Source organism: Schistocerca gregaria, chromosome 2, assembly GCF_023897955.1.
Source record: "Schistocerca gregaria isolate iqSchGreg1 chromosome 2, iqSchGreg1.2, whole genome shotgun sequence".
In the NCBI taxonomy this organism is placed as follows: Eukaryota; Metazoa; Arthropoda; class Insecta; order Orthoptera; family Acrididae; genus Schistocerca; species Schistocerca gregaria.
Genome location: NC_064921.1, coordinates 808,918,103 through 808,941,642, shown reverse-complemented (window position 1 = coordinate 808,941,642; position 23,540 = coordinate 808,918,103). Strand labels below are relative to the sequence as shown.

At 45.8% G+C, this 23,540-nt stretch overlaps 1 protein-coding gene across 4 annotated transcripts in view; it reads left to right on the top strand.

The window, feature by feature from the left end:
* The window catches only part of LOC126335107 (protein tweety), an 866,725-nt gene that overhangs the window by 220,468 nt on the left and 622,717 nt on the right, over positions 1–23,540 (top strand). The window lies entirely within an intron of this gene.

The window sequence follows — 23,540 nt, the reverse complement described above, 5'->3', positions numbered from 1 at the left end:
CTCCCCACTGCCGTCATTACTCGGAAGCGCGGCCTGGATTCAGCGCGGCCGCCTCGTCTTCCATCCCTAGGAGACTTGTTTTACTCATTACCCGCCGCTGTAATGTCAGCCCGAACTGTCGCTATAGAAATGTTCCACGAACGCTGATTACCTGTTCGTCAGTTCGTGGATGTACCTGAGTCAGTTACGAATCCGAACTCTAGTTGCTTTCAAGTTGAGAGCTCGTGTATTGTCAGTGCATCTCTCTCTCTCTCTCTCTCTCTCTCTCTCTCTCTCTCTCTCTCTCTCTCTAATTACCTAACGTGCGTCGAGTGGAGATTCGAATAACATACACCACTGGTCATTAAAATTACTACACCAAGAAGAAATGCAGATGATAAACGGGTATTCATTGGACAGATATATTATACTAGAACTGACATATGATTACATTTTCACGCAATTTAGGTGCATAGATCCGGAGAAATCAGTACCCAGAACAACCACATTTGACCGTAATAACGGCCTTGATACGTCTGGGCATTGAGTCAAACAGAGCTTGGATGGCGTGTACAGGTACAGCTCCCCATGCAGCTTCAACACGGTACCACAGTTCATCAAGAGTAGTGACTGACGTATTGTGACGGGCCAGTTGCTCGTCCAACATTGACCATACGTTTTCAGTTGGCGAGAGATCTGGAGAATGTGCTGGCCAGGGCGGCAGTCGAACATTTTCTGTATCCAGAAAGCCCCATACAGAACCTGCAAATTGCGGTCGTGCATTATCCTGCTGAAATGTAGGGTTTCGCAGGAATCGAATGAAGGGTAGAGCCACGGGTCGTAACACATCTGAAATGTAACGTACGCTGTTCAAAGTGCCGTAAATGAGAACAAGAGGTAACCGAGACGTGTACCTAATGGCACCCCATAACATCAGGCCGGGTGACACGCCAGTATGGTGATGACGAACACACGCTTCGAATGTGCGTTCGCCGCGATGTCGCCAAACACGGATGCGACCATCGTGATGCTGTAAACAGAACCTGTATTCATCCGAAAAAAATGACGTTTTGCCATTCGTGCACCCAGGTTTGTCGTTGAGTACACCATCGCAGGCGCTCCTGTCTGTGATGCAGCGTCAAGGGTAACCGCAGCCATGGTCTCCGAGCTGATAGTCCATGCTGCTGCAAACGTCGTCGAACTGTTCGTGCAGATGGTGGCTGTCTTGCAAACATTCCCATCTGTTGACTCAGGAATCGAGAGGGATCGAGACGGGCCTGCACGATCCGTTACAGCCATCCGGATAAGATGACTGTCATCTCGACTGCTAGTGATACGAGGCCATTTGGATCTATCACGGCGTTCCGTATCACCCTCCTGAACCCACCGATTCCATATGCTGCCAACTTTCATTGGATCTCGACCAACGCGAACAGCAATGTCGCCACACGATAAACCGCAATCGCGATAGGCTACTATCCGACCTTTGTCAAAGTCGGAAACGTGATGGTACACATTTATCCTCCTTACACGAGGCATCGCAACAACGTTTCGCCAGGCAACGTCGGTCAACTGCTGTTTGTGTATGAGAAATCGGTTGGAAACTTTCCTCATGTCAGCACGTTGTAGGTGTCGCCACTGGCGCCAACCTTGTGTGAATGCCCTGAAAAGCTAATCAGTTGCATATCACAGCATCATCTTCCTATCGTTTAAATTTCGCGTCTGTAGCACGTCAGCTTCGTGGTGTAGCCATTTCAATGTCGAGTAGTGTAGCAATAGTACCTGTTTTGGGTTCTCCTTTTCAACAGCTGCGTTTCAGTTTCAGGTATGAGGCGCGATTTTCCGTACCGATTTAATAATAATTGCGTATGGCACAGTGGCCGAATGTAAGTCTTTGGATTGGGCGACGCTCTGGCTGCTTGCGTATCCCTAATGTACCACAGTTATCCAACCGAGGAAACTAGACCGTAGAGTTTAACGTGAAATTCGAACCAGGTGTCGTTCCAGGTGGCTCCTCACATTTCAGTCTACAGGCAAACTCAGAATTTCAGTGGTCCGATGGAGATTCGATTCCGCGACCACTCGTTTCCCAAGCATGCGCTTTATTGCTAGACCGCAAGGCTACAGGACACCAAGTTACGGAAACAAGTTCGAAACTGCGCTACCGGCCACTGCGCATGGGCGCTGCGCTGTTTCGCCTTTTGCTATCGTAACTAAACAGTTTCCGACACGGAAGAAGAAGCTACGCGTGGTTTGAGTTTAGGTGCCGTGTCTGTTGCATATTAACAACGTGAACAAAGAGAGGTACGAAGTGTGGAACGGAGCAAATCATTTGGTTCCTGGACGTCTGTACTACGGATAGGTTTTCGTGTGAGTTCAGTGATGGCCAAAGAAACAAGCAGCGCCTTGTTGTTTGCGTTCCGTCTTGGAAGTTTTGACTTTTGCGTTTCATTGATGAAACATAGTTCACACTCATTTAGATGTTGTTTTTGTGTGAGAGCTCTGTGTGGCATCTCGCCCACACTCACTATTATCTCATTTACTTGCGACGTTAATGTCTTCTTACCACGTGATTCATATTCTACAACCAATTATTAGTATGAAAATTGCCAAGAGTACACAAAGAGAACAGACACGTCAATGACCGGACGGAAAGTTCATAATTTTGTGCAAAAAAGAGTCACGACTGAGATTTGAAGACGGGCCTTGCGCTTTGCAGTCCAACACCGTGACCAAAGAACCACGACGCCGTGATTCTAGCAATGCGCTCGAAGTTGCAAATCTTGAGCTTGGACCGTTAACTGTTTATATTTTGCTGGTTTTCTCACAGTTCAGTACACCTTCTTCCCGTTTTGATGCTTGATCTGTGTGCAGTTCCTAAGGGGCTATCCACTGGATCATTTTACCACTAAATCTGAAGGGGTTGTGATGGGGAGTTAACTTTGTTAGTTGAGGCCGTCCTTCACGACCTGAACGTGGATGGGATGACGGTGTCTAAGATGCAGAGCAAAATTCATTCCATTCGAAACGTATACACATATGAATTACGAAAAATACAAGCAAGGGAAACATCCGGCTGTGTACCAGACAACATCTACTGTAGAGACGAATATAAATACTCACTTACTAAAAAGCGCAGTGTGATCTGTAGTTTGACTTCTGGTGACAATTTTTGACGCGTAAGTAATGTTTGTAAGAAAAAAGAAAAACGTAAACGGCTCTTGTGGCTTTGTCAGATGGTTGAAAGAACTTCTAGGGTCTTCCAAAATAATTTCTTTCAGCAAGATCGTTGAGCAACCTTTTTTCTATCGAATCAGGAATCCTAACATATTTCTTGTTTACTTTTTTATGCGTGGATTTCATGCCGGCCAACGGCCTTGCCGCAGTGGTAACACCGGTTCCAGTCAGATCACCGAAGTTAAGCGCTGTCGGGCTGGGCTAACACTTGGATGGATGACCATCCTGTCTGCCGAGCGCTGTTGACAAGCGGGGTGCACTCAGCCCTTGTTAGGAAAACTGGGGAGCTACTTGATTGAGAAGTAGCGGCTCCGGTCTCGGCAACTGACATACGATCTGGAGAGCGGTGTGCTGACCACTTGCCCCTCCATATCAGCATCCAGTGACGCCTATCAGCTGAGGTTGACACGGCGGCCGGTCAGTACCGTTGGGCCTTCATGGCCTGTTCGGGAGGAGTTTTTAGGGTTTCATGCCGACAAGTAATGACTGCACCATTATGTGTGCAGCTGCCAAAGTTTCAATTTCAGAGACGACTCCGACATTCACAAAACGAAGAAACTGAAAACTGAACTGTACACTGGTGTCGCTGTCTCTACTGTCATATAAGCAATCAGCTTCGTGAAACGTAATGTCGTGTAAAGTAGGTTTACGGGGGCGTAAGAGTAACGTGTTACACAATTGGCCTCTAACGTCGCCCCAACTTTTTTGTGATAGTTTGCGAAAGTCTCGGTGCATGTGACTCCCCTTGCAACAGCTTTGGATGAACTGCAACGTTAAGGAATGCACGAAGTCCAGACGTTCTCGTTTGAGTATGGGACGAGTTGGCCTATCGTTTGAATGTCCGTTGTGCGTCCGGTGCAGGCCATATTCAACGTTTTTGAAACGTTAATCATAAGTTTGATCCTCAGCGTACGTAAATGGTAGAAGTACCCCAAGCCTGTATGTGTATGCATATAAAATCGGATGTTTCAGTTGAAAATAAAACCTTTCTGAGTCTGTGCGTAAGTTAAAATGTACTTAAAGTCTCCATCTTCAGGCACATAGAGGATATAGTCTAGTGAAATGGGATAAATCTTTGGTCGCGGTCACACTCGTGGTAAACGCTGTGTCATGTGATGCACGTGAAAGAGTGCAGTACTGTATGTTGGAACTTTGGGATGCTGAGGGGACACTGTTTCCTGTATGAAAAAGAGCTACGAAGCACTAAGGAGGTTTAGCATTCCGTTAAGTAATGTTGTGAAGTCACAGGTGGTTAGATGCGAACTTAGCATTGTAGTGCATTTGTATTGAAACTACCTCTTCAATTATTCTTTTTTTTATGAAGCACTGACCAACAGAATTTTCCCTGACAAAAACAACTCAAACTTAACCTATTCATTTGTTACCCACAGTGTACAAGCCCAACGCATTCTGACTGCTATACATTGACAACATGACTTCCAATAATTAACACAAAAGAATGGCCCTGAATTGCAAGAAATCCTAACAATAATATAAATCCAAAGAACATAAAATTAAAGAAACATGAAACTACCTCCAACTCTGTTGATTGTCTAAACACATTTCAATCACGAATCCCGATAGGGGAAACCCCATTCTTTTTCGTAAGTCACTTAGCTCACAGAAAATCTTCAAAACACGAAGTACAGCAATTACAGCAAGTAGCAACAACAGTCAGCTAAGCAAAAAAGATTCTAATTACTATAGACTCTAACTACTGGGAGTCATATGGCTAGCAAAAGAAAGATTTTGCCATACACTTCTCTATCCATTCGCTAACCGCTAGTCCGTCCAAAGATATAATGTCTTGCTGAGGGCGCAGAGCGCTGTCAGCGATATTAACACAGTCTGTAGCGCTGCCAACATTCAAATAGGTCACTTACAGTATTCTTTTCTAATAATGATCGTCTCTGTGTAAGCGAAAATGCTGTAATGCGAATGTTCGCGTTACATAACATGTGTCCTAGAAAATACTCCGCGAGTATCTGGAGCTGGAGTTCATGAATAAGTTGTTGAGAACTGCTGCGATCGCTTCCTCGGTGATGTCCGCCACGTGTCCTTGAATCTCTGCTTGTTCCCTCCTTATATGACCGGGTTTGCCACATCCGTAACACAATTGCTCTTGGAAGCTCATACTAGTTTTCTATTCAGCGCGAAATGCATTGGATTTTACACATTCACTTCCAACCTTTTCTTTTAGATCAATCATCTGAAATTTACTTTTAACATATTCCACTGTCTCATCTTCTTCTTTCCAAAACATCGATCAAATCCCCAATATAGCTCAAGGTTTCCGGCAATGTTCTCAACATATAATTTAGCTTCTCCTTTTCTGTCACTTTTGCACCGGCTAATTTTAATTCATTCACTGTGTTTTCAAAGACACTAAGAATGTTGCCATATCACTATAGTCTTTTAACCTAAGTTTGTCCAACTTGTTTCTGCACACAGTTTGCAGTGCTGTTGATTCTTTGCAATATAAATAATCAAAGTTTTCATTCTTATCACTCGCGAATTCTAGTTGCTTGTACGAAATTGCTCCGTATATGTAGTTCGTTGCAATCAGATTTTCTTCTTCCCACGTATCCGCTTTGTCCGCGCTTGTTTTCGCTCTTCTTAATTTTCAGGTACATTTCCATTCTTCTTTTCCAGTTCCCGTAGTCTTCTTCATCAAATACCGGTATCTTAATATCAGCCATGTTCAGTTTCACGAATCACACGTTTTCGAATAACAGTCTTCCATTTAATTTACAACCGATCACCATTATTTTGAGGGACACACTTCGTTTGCGGTTTACAACCGCGAACTGCTACCATGTTGATAATATTTATTCAGAACAAAGGTTAAGTACAAATCACGGTTCAACTACACTCATCCATCTTTTTACAGTTAGTGAGAAAACACGCGAAGAACAAAACGGTTGTGGTTTAAAGATATATCACTCTTCATTGGATTCCATATATCGATATAAATGTACGAACATTTCAACGTAAGTAATTAAATTCCTACCGGCCGTGATCAGTGGAAGGCGGCAAGACAGTGAGGTAGTAAACAACGTGGATAAATTATGATATAGTTCCTGGAAGGGAAAGAAAAGGGGGAAAAGGTTGTTTAGTTGTTTTGTCTCTTTTATTTCTGACATTGCACCCGATGCACAATTTAATAACACGGTAACACTTGTGACGTCACCTTGCGTGTATGGCGTATGAGGACGAGGAGTGTCAAGTACTTTGCGCTGTTTACGCGGCTTGTTTGCAGCGCCGGGCAGCATACATTGTGTTACTCAGGGCTGCGGATGTTGGACGGAGGCCAAGTATGGCAAAACACGCCGTCTTCAGCTGCGCAGACCGCAGAGGCATGACGAACTCTACCGTCGTGTGTGTGTGTGTGTGTGTGTGTGTTTGTGGGTGGGTGGGTGGATGAGGAAGGGAGAGAGAGGCCGGGGGGGGGGGGGGGGGGGGAGGCTCAGGTTTGGTTGGCAGACTTCCAGCAGCGCGCATCAGGGCAGCCACAACAGCAGGCTCAACCCTCATGGGCGCCCCTGGGAAGTGGCGCTATTTTTCCCGTCTCTTTCCTCTCCGTATCTCCTGACCGTAGCCTTTGACTATAGCAATAACACACACGCGCACTCTCCTTCTCTCTCAGAAAAACAGATACAGTATTTAGAACAGCCTACGAATACCCCTCTGTTAAAAGACCTACAATAAAGACGTAAAGAAACTGGTATAGGCATGCGTATTCAAATACAGAGATATGTAAACATGCAGAATATGGCTCTACGGTCTGCTACTCATATATAAGACAGCCAGTGTCTGACGCAATTGTTAGATAGTTTACTGCTGCTACGATGGCAGATTATCAAGGTTTAAGTGAGTTTAAACGTAGTGTTATAGACGGCGCAGGAGCGATGATACACAGCATCTTCGAGGTAGCGATGAGGTGGGGATTTTCCCGTACGAGTGCACCGTGAATATCAGGAATCTGGTAAAACATCAAATCTCCGACATCGCTGCGGCCGGAAAAAGGTACTGCAAGAACGGGACCAACGACGTCTGAAGAGCGTGACAGAAGTGGAACCCTTCTGCAAACTGCTGCAGATTTCATTACATGACTATGAACAAGTGTCAGCGTGCGAACCATTTAACGAAACATCATCGATATAGGCTTTCGGAGCCGAAGGCTCACTCGTGTACCCTTGATGACTGCACGACACAAAGATTTACGCCTCTCCTGGGCCCGTCAACACTGACATTGGACTGTTGATGACTGGAAACATGTTGCCTGGTGGACTAGTCTCGTTTCAAATTGAATCGGGCGGATGGACGTGTACGGGTATGTACGGGTATGGAGACAACCTCATGAATTCATGGACCCTGCATGTCATCAGGGGACTGTTCAAGCTGGTGGAGGCTCTGTAATGGTGTGTTTGGCATGTGTAGTTGGAGTTATATGGGGCACCTGGTACTTCTAGATACCACTCTTAACAGGTGACACGTACATAAGCATCTGGTCTGGTCACCTGCATCCATTCATGTCGCTTGTGCCTTCCGACGGACTTGGGCAATTTCTGCAGGACAACGCGACAACCGGCACGTCCAGAACTGCTACAGAGTGGCTTCAGGAAGACTCTTCTGAGTTTAAACACTTCCGCTGGCGACCAAACTTACCGGACATGAACATTATTGAGCATATCTGGGATGGCTTAAACGTGCTGTCCAGAAGAGATCTACACCCCCTGGTACTCGCATGGATTTTTGGACAGCCGCCGCGCTGGCTAACAGCGCGGTCTACGGTCTAGGCGTCTTGTCGCGGCTCGAGTGGCTTCCCCCGTCGGAGGTTCGAGTCCTCCCTCGGGCATGGGTGCGTGTGTTGTCCTTAGCGTAAGTTAGATTAAGTAGTGTGTAAGGTTAGCGACCGATGACCTCAGTACTTTGGTCCCATAAGACCTTACCCCAAGTTTTATGGACAGCCCTGCAGGATTCATGGTGTCAATCTCCTTCAGCACTACTTCAGACATCAATCGACTCCGCTCCACGTCATGTTCAGATCTGCGTGCTCTCGTGGGCCCTACACGATATTAGATAGATGTACCAGTTTCTCTGGCTGTTGAGTGTATTTTTGTATGCTTTCGTGGTCATTGTCATTGGCGGTAAAATATCCCAAGTTGTTACGCTGCGTCATACATTCCACTTCAGATTTCTCCAATACTTGACGTTTTGTCCCTCGTGCTTGGAACTTCTTCGTTGACCCTGGCTAGCTGAGCACTGTCGAATATCAGTGCCGCGTCCACTTACAAAATACTGTTTTCGTACTCAGTTTCGCCGGCCGGTGTGACCGATCGGTTCTAGGCGCTACAGTCTGGAACCGTGCGACGCTACGGTCGCAGGTTCGAATCCTGCCTCGGGCATGGATGTGTGTGATGTCCTTAGGTTAGTTAGGTTTAAGTAGTTGTAAGTTCTAGGGGACTGATGACCTTAGAAGTTAAGTCCCATAGTGCTCAGAGCCATTTGAACCATTTCGTAATTAGTTTCAAAGTGGATTTACTGGTTGAATATCTTCGGGCTTCTGTTGGGCTGTCGTCTTTGGGCAAATACAGAGAGCAAGTAGTGAAAGAGAGGAGCCGTGTTATCAGAGTATTCTGTTGTCGTGTTGCTGAGGTGTGTTCCAGATAGTTGTTTACGTTCCTCGCGTGCCGTCGCCGATGGGCGGGTAGCCAAGATGCCGGGAGGTAGCCGTCGCTTGCTTTTAAATTTCAGGTGCAAGAAGTATGCTTTTTGTTCATTCTGAATGTATCGTGTTGTTCACTCACGTTCTCAATAGTCTTCGTTTTTCACCCGCCCACTGCACCAATGTCTTCTGATAGTCTTATAACCTCTCACCGGTATTTCTGAAAAGACGGGTAGCAGGTCGGCGCATACCTAGCGTAGCTTCACGGGAAACGAATTGCGCAGGGCCAAAACATGATACCACTCTCTTTACCCGTGCTTCTGCATAGTCACAGAGTGTCAGTGAGCTTGTTCAATGCGTTTGCTCCCGTTTCTTCATAAACCAGGCACCAGGCAGTATGTTTCGCGAGAGTTGCGAGGGTTCTAAAGCAAAAACGTCACCTGAGATGCTGCCAGAATCGCCCGTTTGACGAATAAACTTGTACAGGATGTCCTAGGAGGAATGGTCAACATTCCGGGATATAGCAGAAACAATCATTCAGAGCAAAAAAGACCAGTTACCATGGACTCTAAAAGTGCATACCTGAAGAGCTATGCAGTAGAAGACATGTGCTCGAAACTCTTAAAGGTATGCACTCTAGAATATATGTTTACCAGACTTCTTACTTGGAAGGATCGTCTCTCTGATATCCCTGAATACTGACCATTCTTCCTCGGACTGCATCTATAAGCCTGTTAAGTGGCGAGGTACCTCGAATTCGTAGTAATAATAAACTAAAGCAAGCACCAGAGATTGTTACCAACTACATTCATTTCCTTCCTGCAATTACCAGCGCGTTGCGGATCGGCAGAAGCACAGCTGTGGATGCTCGCTGCGATTCGCCTGTTGCTCGACCCCAGGGACGTCGGACGGTAGTTACTCGCTCGTCTGTTGCTACTTGTAGGAGCGCCAGCTACCACTCGCGGCCTCGCAATACGGCTAATCAAGCGGCAATTGCGGAGCTGGATTACTCTCGATCTCTGATCGAAAACAGCAGTAATAACCGATACGGGCGCCACTCAGACCTCTTCAGCAACTCTGCGGCTCTGTACACCTATTATTAAACCCAAATTTCACGTGCTTTATTTTATACGTGGCCGAGAGTACATCGAAAATTAACTACACGAGGAATTTTTGCTGCATTGCAGGTACCGATTTTGAGCTTTGTTGTCACATTATAGGAAAATTAAATGTCTTTTACATATGCGTGCTTCGGTTTCTCTTAATTCAAAAAATAGTCCATTAACTAGTAAAACAAGAAAGTATCTTCCGATAATACCTAATGATAGCCTGTCGTTTTCTTTTACTCATATTTGATCAAAGACAGATTTCGATTCGACCTGTAATGTTGAGGAAAAGGAGAAACAAAGATCAGAATAAGAATGCGCACAATAAAGTTTCGGCAAGACCAGAAAACGCATTGTAAGAAACGACAGAACGAATAACGGGACGTCCTGTGGACACACACACACACACACACACACACAGGGAGAGAGAGAGAGAGAGAGAGAGAGAGAGAGAGAGAGAGAGACGAAGCTGCATAGGAGGTGAAACATAAAAAGTGTATCGTGAGGTACGATGTGCAGCACATTAGCAGTATCGTTACAAAACCGTGAACGGAACCGAGAGACTCAAATTTAAACTGTTGATTAGGCTGGAAGAAAATATTCAGGGAACAAACAAGTATCCGAATGAGACAAACCGAGAGAAAAGCCTGTTGTTGCAGAAACTAACACATTCAAAATAGTTTTACAGCATTTCGTGAGACGGTAGATACCACCAACCTAAGAATTAATAGAGCTCTAGCGGCGCGGAATGGGGAAAAGTGTTACTCCTACAGCAGAAACAAACTCCACCCGAGGAATACAGCTACACTCACGTAAGGAATGACATCAAATATTTCGTTATGCATCGTTCAGTTCATAGCTTGCTTCTTTTGTTAATTGTGTACCTACAGATATGCTAGCTGTGCAAAATATACCTCGTTCACTGATGATATGGCAATAGTCAGCAGTTGTTAGAACATAACCATATCTTGCTCTTGGAAATGCTCCTTTGCAATCGCTCTGAAATAGCAACATTTTATATACCTCGTAAATAAAACATATTAATAAGCACTCCGCAATAAAGGCACAGTATTTATAATTATTTGATTTCTGAATGAAACACACTCTAAATTCTAGTCAGCACATAGATAGCAGATAAAAAATCGATTGTTCTGTTTTAGAAATATATCTCAGACAGTGATTTCAGTATCTAACTTCTAGGATGAGCCGACTGCTTCCATATACTGTTACATTCGTATGTAATCACTGGGGATAGCGGTAAAGGTTAATAGCACTACTCATATGTTTGAGGTAAGAATGTTGCGAAAAGTCGATAACTGAACATACAGGATGGATTCGTCAAAGGTTGTAGTATTCTTAAAATTACTTGACAGTGCGTTTAATCTTCAGCAGTACATGTGATTAGAGAATGAAAAAAAAGGTGAGACCTATGTTTTTGCATAGGGTCCGTCTTTAGCAAAACATAATTTTGTTTTTTAACCCAAACATGTCTCACTGCAGTTGCAGCATCTTCAGTGGGCTTTCATTTTTCATCTTTTTACCACATAGTGTGGGTTTTCTGATGTGTTGTGTTTCTACAGTGACCGTTTTGTTCCACAGTTTGTCATCTGCAACCACTGAAGCATTTTCTTTTTATTCACCTTCATCGCTGTCAAACACACTATATTGAGTCGTCACTGTCTCTGTCACTGTTTCACAGCTGCTAAGTTTTTTTTTCCATTCGTCTGTAAAGAATTAGTGTTAACATTTTGCAGCCGCGACTTATTAAACTGATAGTTCGGTAATTTTCACACCTGTCAGCACCTGCTTCCTTTGGATTTGGAATTATTATATTCTTCTTGAAGTCTAAGGGTATTTCGCCTGTCTCATACATCTTGCTCACAAGGTGGAAGAGTTTAGTCATCGCTGGCTCTCCCTAGGCTGTCAGTAGTCTAACGAAATGTCGTCTTCTCCCGGGGTCTTGTTTCTACTTAGATCTTTCAGTGCTCTGTCAAATTCTTCACGCAGTATCATATCTCCCATCTTATCTTCAGCTGCGTCATCTTCAATTTCCGTAATGTTGCTCTCAAGTACATTTACCATGTATAGAACCTTTTTATACTCCTTCCACTTTCGGCTTTCTCTTCTTTGCTTGGAACTGGTTTAACATCTGAGCTCTTGATATTCATACAGGTGGTTCTCTTTTCTCCAAAGGCCTCTTTGATTTTTCTGTAGGCGGCAGCTATCTTATCCCTAGTGATACATGCTTCTACATCCTTACATTTGTCCTCTAGCCATTCCCGCTTAGCCGTTTTACTCTTCCTGTTGTTGTCAATCATTCTCTAAAGCTCCCTGTGAAGCTCTCGATAACCTCTAGTTCTTTCAGTTTGCCTAGGTCCCATCTCCTTAATTTCCTAGCTTTTTGCAGTATCTTCAGATTTAATCTACACTTTTAAATTGCTGTCAGAGTCCACATCTGCCCCTGGAAGTGTCTTACAATTTAAAACCTAATTCCTGAATCTCTGTCTCACCATTATATAATAAATCTGAAATCTTCCGGTGTCTCCAGATCTCTTCCACGTTTGCAGCCTTCATTCTTAAACCAAGTGTAAGCGATGATTAAGTTATGTTCTTTGCGAAATTCTACCAGGCGGCTTCCTCTTTCATTCCTTAGCACCGGTCCATATTCACCTACTGCTGTTTCTTGTCTTCCTTTTCCTATTATCGAATTCCAGTCCCCCATGAGTATTAAATTTTCATCTCCCTTAACTTTCTGAATAATGTCTTTTACCTCATCATACATTTCTTCAATCTCTTCGACATCTGCAGAGCTAGTTGGCCTATAAACTACTGTGGTAGGCGTGGGCATCGTGTCTATCTTGGCTACAATAATGCTTTAACCTTGCTGTTCGTAGTAGCTTATACCCGTCCCTACTTTTTTTATTTATTATTAAATCGACTGCTGCATTACCCCCGTTTGATTTTCAATTTGTAGCCCTGTATTCTCCTGAGCAGGGGTCCCGTTCCGCATACCAAAAATCTTCACTAGTACCCACTATATCTAACTTTAACCTATCCATTTCCCTTTTAAAATTTTCTAATCTACCTGCCCGAATAAGGGATATGACATTCCACGCTCCGATGCGTAGAACGCCATCTTTGTTTCTCCTGATAACGACGGGTGGAAGACGTAGCTTTCCATTTCCGTCATCCAGCTCTCTGACAGCGCCTGTGGTAAGCCTCTAAATCTTTCCATGTGTTTCATTTTATCGCGATGGTTATATTCATTGGAGGAACCAAAATATTTGGACATTCGAAGGAATAATTTGGTGACTGAAATGTGTCGAAAGGGTGTCAACGTAATGGAAAAGTCTGAGTTGTATTAGTTGACAAACTTTTTCCTTGTTTAGTGACGATAGGAATCAGTTCGTCGTTGTTCGGGGTTTTGCGGTGTCTTCTGTCAGTGCTATCCTGTATGGATCGCATACTGTGCGGTAATAGGCTGGAAGAGGACGGCCAAACGTAGTGATTTTGTTGCACGCTCTAAACTCTCTGCCGATTAATCGTAGTCTATCGTTCAACATTGTTAGAAGGTTTCCCACATGATGGACCAATTGTACACAGTTTCTGAATTTCACCCTAGATATTTAGTTTAGTTGACAACTTCAAAATGTGTGACAACCAGTGACGGATAAATATGGGGCCGTCCGCATTGCCACCGGCGCTGGGCGCCGCCCCCGCCAGTCAGCTCGCACCAGCACGCTATTCGTTCGTTTCTTTCGTCAGCCGACTTGACTGAATCGAGTTATCGAGCCGTTGTACTTTCCAATGTAGCACGCTCGTCCGCGCCATCGTATTTTATACGTTTCTGTCTAGCACATAGATAGCTAACACATACCTACGAGAAAACCCGCGGCAATTCTAGTGATCTCGATAGGTTATTCTGTCTGGCGTTTGTTCGAGAAAAGTCGTGAATATTCTACTGTTTTCTTGCACGGAGTACCTTCGAACCGGTAAAAGTAAAGGTAGCTCAAGATATCTTCAGCACCTCCTTGAGGTTTTTCTGTATCCGCCACTGGTGCCAAGTGTCCTGTAATAGAGTATCAAAGGAAATCTCTTCGCAGTGGTGTGGCAGCGTCGTATTTGTTATTGTCCACCTCCTTCGCGCACCACCACTGTGGTGGATATTTGCTATTGTTCGTAATCAGTGGATTGCTACAGGCCAAACTGATCGAGTGTACCGTCTGGGACGACGCAAACACTCCTCCCAATCCTCCCCCCCCCCTCCCCCCGTTCACAGATGCCTCTAGAATTGCAGCGTGCGGCTAACATTGCATCTTCAAAATGGCTCTGACCACTATGGGACTTAAATTTTTGAGGTCATTGGTCCCCTAGAACTTAGAACTACTTAAACATAACTAACTTAAGGACATCACACACATCCATTCCCAAGGCAAGATTCGAACCTGCGACCGTAGCAGCAGCGCGGTTCCGGACTGCAGCGCCTAGAACCGCTCGGCCACCGGGGCCGGCGGCCGTTTCATGATTCGAGACACAGCGCGCTACTTAACTGCACCGAGATGGCAGGTTTACTCTCAACTCTGTTATAAAGGTGGCAGTTTCCATGTGTTAGGGGGTCCACCTGGCCTTTCCATCCAAAAGCACCAGGGTTCGAGTCCCAGAAAGGGCACCGCCATTTTTCATTTCCAATCAATTCCAAGTGCCTCTGGTGCTTTTATTGTGTTAGGGGGGGGGGGGGGGGCGTGCACTTGGGATTTACGCACAAGAGGACCAGGGTTCGAGTTGCTGATCGCTACTTTTTTTACGTGCACTGAGTGTTCATGCACTCCATTATTTTCGGGTGTTTAAGCATTGCGAGCGCGTTTGCATAGCGATACACATGAATTATTTCGGTGATCTACGAGTTATTTGCACGGCTGTATGGTATGCACTGCATTATTTCGGTAATTTACGAATTGTTTGCGGCTCTGCACATCAGTGTACTGCATTATTTACGTCTAGTTTGCAGGTCTGTGGACTATTTACTGCGACCTCAAGCACATCAGGGTGAGTATTTTGTATCAGCGTAATAAACAAACTATGTGAAATCTGTCCCTAAATAAATTATTCCAAAAATAAATAAAGTGCACTCCTTCCTCTCTCCAGAAGCCCAGAACAGGGTGAGTCCTTTTTCCGCCGTTTTCCTCCTCCAGACCGCCATATTGGATTACATCACGGAAGGGATGACTGTGCCCTCTGGTGGCAGTGCTGTGTACTAGGTCAGTTGGACTCCAGACCCCATGGTGAACACAACGAATGGAGGCATTGCCTCAAGTTGTTTAAATAAAGATGTAAGTCCATCTTATCCCACATAGGCTGAGTCCTTTTCCCGCCAATTTCCGGGTCGAGGTAGGGGGGGGGGATGGAATGGGATGGGATGGGATGTCAGCACAGCCCTGGGACAAAGAAATTCCAACTAAAATTAAAAATATCCGCCAATAGGGTAGGTTGGGGGTAGAGGGCTGGAGCACACGCGCAACTGAGAAAAACACGATATCATCTGGGGGCGAGGGTGTGGGGTATTAATTGATCAATATAATTAATTTGCATATAAATTCGATATGAAAATTGCACCGGAAACCACACTATACTGCTACTTATGAAACTCTAGAATTTATTTAATTTATGGAAAAATGAATGAGCTATTACTTTTTAAACTTCATGTCTAGAAAAAACACAAATTTTATAGTTAATGATCTCAAATTGTACCACAGTTATTAATGTATTTGGAAAATTCTAGAGTTTCATACACCTGTAAGTATGGTTTTTATGCTGCAAAATTCATCGAAGAATCTCTCTTACTTACGAAGAAAAGTGTACCTTTAGCAACAAATGCAGCCAGTAGTAAGCGAAAAAATCATGAAATTTCACATCTAAAAAGCATTTAATTTACTATGTTTTTGAACTTCCACTGCTATGAGTGTGAATCCCGAATCCTTCCTGGTCATGCTGACAAAGTTTTGTGAATCTATTTGTAACAGTATAGACAGTGGAAATTAAAATGTCCTGTGGTGCCTCTCCTGCTCCAAGTCGGCCTGTTTGACGTCCTATCCCCTCCCTCCCCCCCCCCCCCCCCCTTACGATGGCAATTACTGAATTCAGTTATTCACCGAGATGAAGAAAGTCATTGGATGCATCCCAATATCATGTCAGACCTCCTTTTGACCAGCATAGTGCATTAACTCCATGTAACATGCACTCAACAAGTCTTTGGAAGTCCTGTATACAAATAATGAGCCATGCTGCCGTCCATAATTGCGAAAGTACTAACAGTGCACGATTTTGTGCACGAACTGATCTCTCGATTGTGTCCCATAAATATTCAAAGAGAGGACAAATCATTCGCTCAAATAGTCCAGAATTTTCTTCCAACCAACTCCAAACAACTGTGGCCCGATAACATTGCGCATTGTCATCGATAAAAATTCCACCGTTGTTTGGGAACTTGAACCCCGTGAATGGTTCAAATGGTCTCCAAGTAGGCGAAGATAACGATTTATACACAGCGATCGGTTCAGTTGCACCAGGGGACCCAGTCCATTCCATGTAAACTTAGCCCACACGATTATGGAGCCACCACGGATTGCACAGTACCTTTTTGACAACCTAGTTCCACGGCTGCGCGGGGTCTGCGCCACGCTCGAACCCTACCATCAGCTCATACCATCTCAAATGAGGACTCATCTGTTCAGGCAACGGTTTTCCAATCGTGTGAGACGCCTTGCCACGGTTCGCGCGGAGGTTACAGTCCACCCTCGGGTACTGGTGTGTGTGTGTGTGTGTGTGTGTGTGTGTGTGTTGTCTTTAGCGTAAGTTAGTTTCAGTTAGATTAAGTAGCGTGTAAGCCTAGGGACAGATGACCTCAGCTGTTTGGTCCCATAGGAACTTACCACAAATATTTTTCCAGTCGTTTGGGTGCAACCGATTTGTTCACGAGCCCAGGAGAGGGGCTGTAGACGATGTCGTGGCGTTTGCAAAGGCACTCGCGTCGCTCGTCTGCTGCCACAGCCCATTAACGCCAAATTTCGTCTAACGGATACGTTCGTCGTACGTCCCACATCGATTTCTGCGGTTATTTCACACAGTGTTGCTTGTGCATATTACTGTACGGAAACGCTGCTGCTCAAGGTAGTTAAGTGATGACCGTCGGCCGCTGCGTTATCCGTGGTGAGAGGTATTGCTTGAAATTTGGTACTCTTGGCACGTTCTTGACACTGTGGGTCTCGGAATACTGAATTCCCTAACGACTGCCCCATGCGTCTAGATGCAACTACCAGTCCGTGCTCAGAGTCTCTTAATTCCTATCATGCGGCCATAATCACGTCGGAAAAAAATGGTTCAAATGGCTCTGAGCACTATTGGACTTAACAGCTCAGGTCATCAGTCCGCTAGAACTTAGAACTACTTAAACCTAACTAACCCTCGGACATCACATACATCTATGCCCGATGCAGGATTCGAACCAGCGACTTTAGCGGTCGCACGGTTCCAGACTGAAGCACCTAGAACCGCTCGGCCACAGCGGCCGGCTCGCGTCGGAAACTTTTCCACATGAATCACCAGAGTACAGATGACAGCTCCGCCAATGCACTGATCTTTTATACCTTGTGTACGCAGTACTACCGCCATCTGTATATGTGCATATCGCTATCGCAATCGCAATACTTCCATCACCGCAGTGCAAATGTGGCGCGAAACTCGGTATCTGAAATCGCTCGACAGCCGGAGAGCACCTTCTCGTAGGTCACTGGAGAACGACGGGTGCAAAGCGTTTCCAGTCGATTTCCTGTTCCGCCGTCACATATTTCGGTGGTTTAGCGATATGTGTGCCACACATTCTGCACGGTCCGTTTCCTTGTTGTATTTTGTGGTTATGCCTAGGTAGCGTAAACAGGTGGAGCACGACGTGCCGAAGCAGCGCGCAGGGCGCGTGTAGGCCGGCGGCCCGCCACTGTTTGCGCCCTTTGTGGGCGTCCCTGTCCCTATCCCTATCCCTGTCCCTGAGCCTGCTGGGCCGATATTGCGCGGGTCGCCCTGTTTGCCGGCGCTATGCAGATCGCCGGCTGACCTGGCCTCTACTATATTGCCGGCGCGGGCGAGAGCTTTGTGCTGGGGCTGTCCTCGCGGAGGTATTTCCAGGAGGGCGACGGCGACCAAATAACCGCGTCTGACAAAATATTAGTCATCCACGTGTCTGGTACTGGACTGATACCAGGCGGTCACGTGACCCTCCACTGCTGACGTAGGCACTGAAGTGGTGTGTGTATGTTCCAGGTGGGTGTATGGAGTCACCGCAGTAAGACGTTCGGGCATCGAGACGTGACAGAATGGCCTAAAGGCTCTACTGTTGACGAAAAGCTGTAGCGTTTTGAAACGGATGGGAGTGTGAAAACAATACCATGACTGTTCAAAAAATATTCGGGCTTGCAGCCGATAGTTGTTCAATACTTCGCACGATATTTCAACTGGGCACCTGCCAGTCATCTTCAGGTGAGCCGTCCGGAGCCGCGCGACTGCTATGGTCGCAGGTTCGAATCCTGCCTCGGGCATGGATGAGTGTGATGTCCTTAGGTTAGTTAGGTTTAAGTACTTCTAAGTTCTAGGTGACTGATGACCTCAGATGGTAAGTCCCATAGTGCTCAGAGCCATTTCATTTTAGGTGAGCCGTCGCAGATTGGCGAAAACGTCCCCCGTCTGCGACGGCTCACCTGAAGATGACTGGCAGGTGCCCAGTTGAAATATCGTGCGAAGTATTGAACGACGACCGGCTGCAAGCCCGAAATTTGTTTGAACAGTCAATTCGCCGGGAAAGTTTTAAAAGTCACACAATACCACGACTTTTCACAGCGTGCTATACTCATCATTTTCTGCCGAAATGTGGAGATATGTATATAACTGTAGTCGCATAAATCTAGGGCCTCGCCGTAGGTTTGATCATAAATGTCGTTAATCGTCTGTTCACTGCAATGTGAAATGTAACTGCTTCGAGCGCTGGCGTCGCTACAGCTATTTGACATCTCCGTAGTGTGTCTGTAAAAATGGCTTCATCGTTTGTTTGTTACTTCGACTCTTCGTTTTTAATAAACTTGCTTCGACTAGCGTTTGGGGAGAGCAAGAGGCACAGTGCATGCTATTAATTGTGTGGTGATGGGCAGTTAACACGCTGCACATCATGTCCACAGTCACAACTACAGACATTCACCTCTACACCTGGAAACATCCAGGCAGCTTTTTAGCTAGCCGGAATAGAGGATGTGGACACACTCTAAAATTAGAAAATTCTTTCTTAACTTTTCATCCTACTTTGTCTATTTCTGAACTCTGGATGCCACAAAGAAAAACGCTTCGTCACTTTCATATTTTTTAAATTAATTTTGTAGTTGTTGGAACACGCACTCCATTAATTAAATTATTCAAAATTAAAAATAGTTCTTATTGCCCATATAGTGTACTAAACAGTTATTTATCTTCGCATAGTCCCGTTTCAGTACTTTGTAAATTGCTTCGCACATTTCTGAGCCGGCAGCGGTGTCCAAGCGGTTCTAGGCGCTTCAGTCCGGCACCGAGCGACTGCTACGATCGCAGGCCCGAATCCTGCCTCGGGCATGGACGTGTGTGATGTCCTTAGGTTAGTTAAGTTTAAGTAGTTCTAAGTTCTAGGGGACTGATGACCTCAGATGTTAAGTCCCATGTGCTCAGAGCCATTTCACACGTTTCTGAAATTATTTTGGTTAATGTGCAATGTGATATTTGAGTGCTGTGTTGTAAACTAGAGTAGCTCTCTTATGTCTCAAAAAATCGAAGTGTCACATTTTGACTGTCTTCTGCATATATAGCACTTCTCAAGAGAGTATTCTGTTTTGAAATACGGTAAGTCAATTTACTGAGCAAATACTGAAATACACTGTCATCCTTTCGTAAGTAATTTATATATTACGACTTGAGTTCCTCCACTTACAGCTCTCGTAACAAATTTTGCTTAATGCTTTTGTTATCTCGACTAATACCTATCGCTTCATTCATGTATGTTTCCTTCTTTTTCGCCGCCTTTCTTCCACATAGACACAAAACTGCACCGCATAATAACGAGTTGTCGTCCGCCATCTTGAAATCTGACGGAAAATATGACGACAGTGTAATACCCCTTTTTAGCGCCATGTCAAAGAAATTTGACGAATATTTGATCATATTTTTTTTGTTAAAGATACATGATCGAGTAATACCGGCCTAAGCGAAATAGCCAGCCGTTTGACTGATGCGCTGCTGCAGATACGAGTGGCGAGCGTTCTGCCCTCTGTTGCCGGCAGTCTCCAGGTGACGTCTCGGGCGGAAGACGGGCACAGGTGTGGACCATGTGCAAGCGCACACGTGCTGCGCTGTTCTGTTGTGTTGTGTTGTGCGCTGCCCGCGCCGCATTGCATTCCGGAAAGCGCCCCGGCCGGTTGCCTCGCAAATGGCTCGCTGCTCGCACGCAATTAGCGAGACGTAACACCGCAGGAAGACAGCGAGCAATTATGCTCCCTCTCTCGCTCCCTCCTCTTCTCTCGCACTGAGGAGATTCGCTTTAAGAGATGCACTTTCGAAGGCTTCTACCACCTGCTACATTTCACTCGCGCAATTTCTCCTCCAATTCCGTCGCCGCGCATTTCGCCAGTCAGCCAACACATTGCACTCGTATGCCGTGTACACGCAGTTCCTTCTGATTTGATCTCGCGTTCACTGTGACTGCTTTTTAGCAGTCGCCCTTCCCCTAGAAGGAACAAGACAGCAGTTGAATATCTCTCTAACGAAGCTGATGGTACCTAGATAGCGCATGATCCGCGGTTTTCATGCGTTAAGGTAATTGCACTTCGGGGCGCCTTTCCGTTATTTTGGTATTCCCTATCCGAAAATTCATGGTTGCTCCCTCGGTGGGCTCCGTGATACCAAACCAAGTCAGGTACAGAAAATTAGACTTGTCTCCCCTGCACTTAGTTATCGAAACTGACGAACGGTACTCACCGTTAACAGTGACGTCTCGAAGTCATGGTCCGAAGGCACACTACAACGTGTCCCTCCATCTATACAAAGAAACAATTAACTGCACTCATGCTCTTAAGTTAAGGATAATGCTGGTACATGGTGAAACAACGCTCTGGTAGGCGGTTTGCTGGTTTACATGTCAGAGTACGGTGCAGCGAGTAAGTGTGCAGACGTTTTCAGACGTGGTGACTGTGTGTTGAAAATGGCTCAAAGAACACATATTTATGACGTTGTGAAAGGTAGAATATTAGGGCGACTGGAGGCTGCTCAAACACAGCAGGTCGTAGCACGTGCCCTTCGTGTGCCACAAAGTGTGATCGCAAGATTATGACAGAACAGACTTGGTTTATTCGCCCCGAGACCTGCAAGGTACATTCCACTGACCCCTGGTCATAGGATAGCCCGTAAAGCCTGGTGTCAAGAATACAGTACATGGCCATTGGAACAGTGGTCCCAGGTTATGTTCACGGACGAGTGTAGGTGTACTCTGAACAGTGATTCTCGCCGGGTTTTCATCTGACGTGAACCAGGAACCAGATACCAACCCCTTAATGTCGTTGAAAGGGACCTGTATGTAGGTCGTGGTTTGATGGTGTGGGGTGGTATTATGATTGGTGCACGTCTTTGACATATCATATCTTTGACAGAGGAACTGTAACAGGTCATGTGTATCGGGACGTCATTTTGCACCAGTATGTCGTGGGTCGCACCTTCCTCCTAATGGATGATAGCGCTCGACCCCACCGGGCTGCCATCGTGGAGGAGTACCTTGAAACAGAAGATATCAGACGAATGGAGTGGCCTTGCCTGTTCTCCAGACCTAAACCCCATCGAGCACTTCTGGGATGTTCTTGGTCGACGTATCGCTGCACGTCTTCAAACCCCTGCGACAATTCAGGAGCTCCGACATGCACTGGTGCAAGAATGGGAGGCTATACCCCAGCAGATGCTCGGCCACCTGATCCAGAATATGCTAACCCGTTGTGCGGCCTGTGTACGTGTGCATGGTGATAATATCCCACACTGATGTCGGGTTACATGCGCAGGAAACAGTGGCGTTTTGTAGCCACATGTGTTTCGGGACGGTTTTCTCAACTTATCATCAATACCGAGATCTATGCCGTGTATGTTCCCTATGTGCCTATGCTATTAGCGCCAGTTTTGTGTAGTACCACGTTCTCCAATTATCCTTAATTTATGAGCATGAGTGTACTTCTTAACACATACTCCCCTCCACCCCCAAACAATGCAAAAATTAGTTCGTATGCGAAAATAAATCATGAGTATAAAGGTAACATAGATGCTTGCGACTTGCGGCAGTGAAGAATGGGTGGTGGTAGTGGGGAACGAGGAAGGAGACTGTGAGGGGGGGGGGGGGGCCTTGAGGGTACTGAGAATTTACTGTGGCTGCCATGAAAGCCGGCTGGGTTAATTGTGCTAGTAGCAGTCATGCAAATGCTCTTGCGGAGCGCGCTACATAATAAACGCTCATGAGGCACCAACGTTGGGATTATCTGCTATAGCTCTCTGACTCTCAACCTTTAAAAGATTTCATCAGATCCTAACACTGGTTTCAAACTTACAATCAAGGAAACTGTTTACCGTGAGCGGAACCGTGAATGGCGCGGATTTCAGCAACATACAGCAGGCACCTAGGGGCCACACAACCGAACATCTCCCCTCGACCATGGCACGACTGTGTGAAGCTAAGTAATCAAAGTCGTATGAGACTTGGACGTTAGCCCGCACATTTACATCGACAAAAATTCTAGTTTGTGGGCGATGTAATCAGGATCATACTGACGTAGCCAATCTTAATCATTTAACACTGGCATGCACAAACTGCAAGAAACCACACGAAGTATTGTACAGGGCACAGATTGCAAGAGGTTTCCCTCTCCCTACAAATGTTCCTCATACTCCACTTCGATGTAAATACGTACAGTTTAATAAATCATTCAAATGGCTCTGAGCACTATGGGACTTAACTGCTGAGGTCATCAGTTCCCCTAGAACTTAGAAATACTTAAACCTAACTAACGTAAGGACATCACACACATCCATACCCGAGGCAGGATTCGAACCTGCGACCGTTCGGTCCCGTGGTTCCAGACTGAAGTGCCTAGAACCGCTCGGCCACTCCGGCCGCCCAGTGCACGCAACCGGGACTCATCTGAAAGGACGCAATGGCTTCCTATGCCATTGGCGCAATATTGCCGGCGCGCCTCTCTCCTCATTCGAAACGGTAACAATGGTCACCGTGGTAACAGTCCAAGCTTCAGTCGCTGTTCCCCTCTCCGCGTGGAGACTTGCGTCGCTGCAGACCGACCCAATATCTGCGTCAAGCTACGTGAAGTGCCTTTACGAAAAGTGTGTCTACCCTCTCGGGCGCTAATCGCGCGGGGCCGTTAAGGTCCAGCATATTGTTGAGGGACCCCGACCGACGTTGAGGACCAGTAGAGCAGATTGATAAACTGCAGACACCTGCC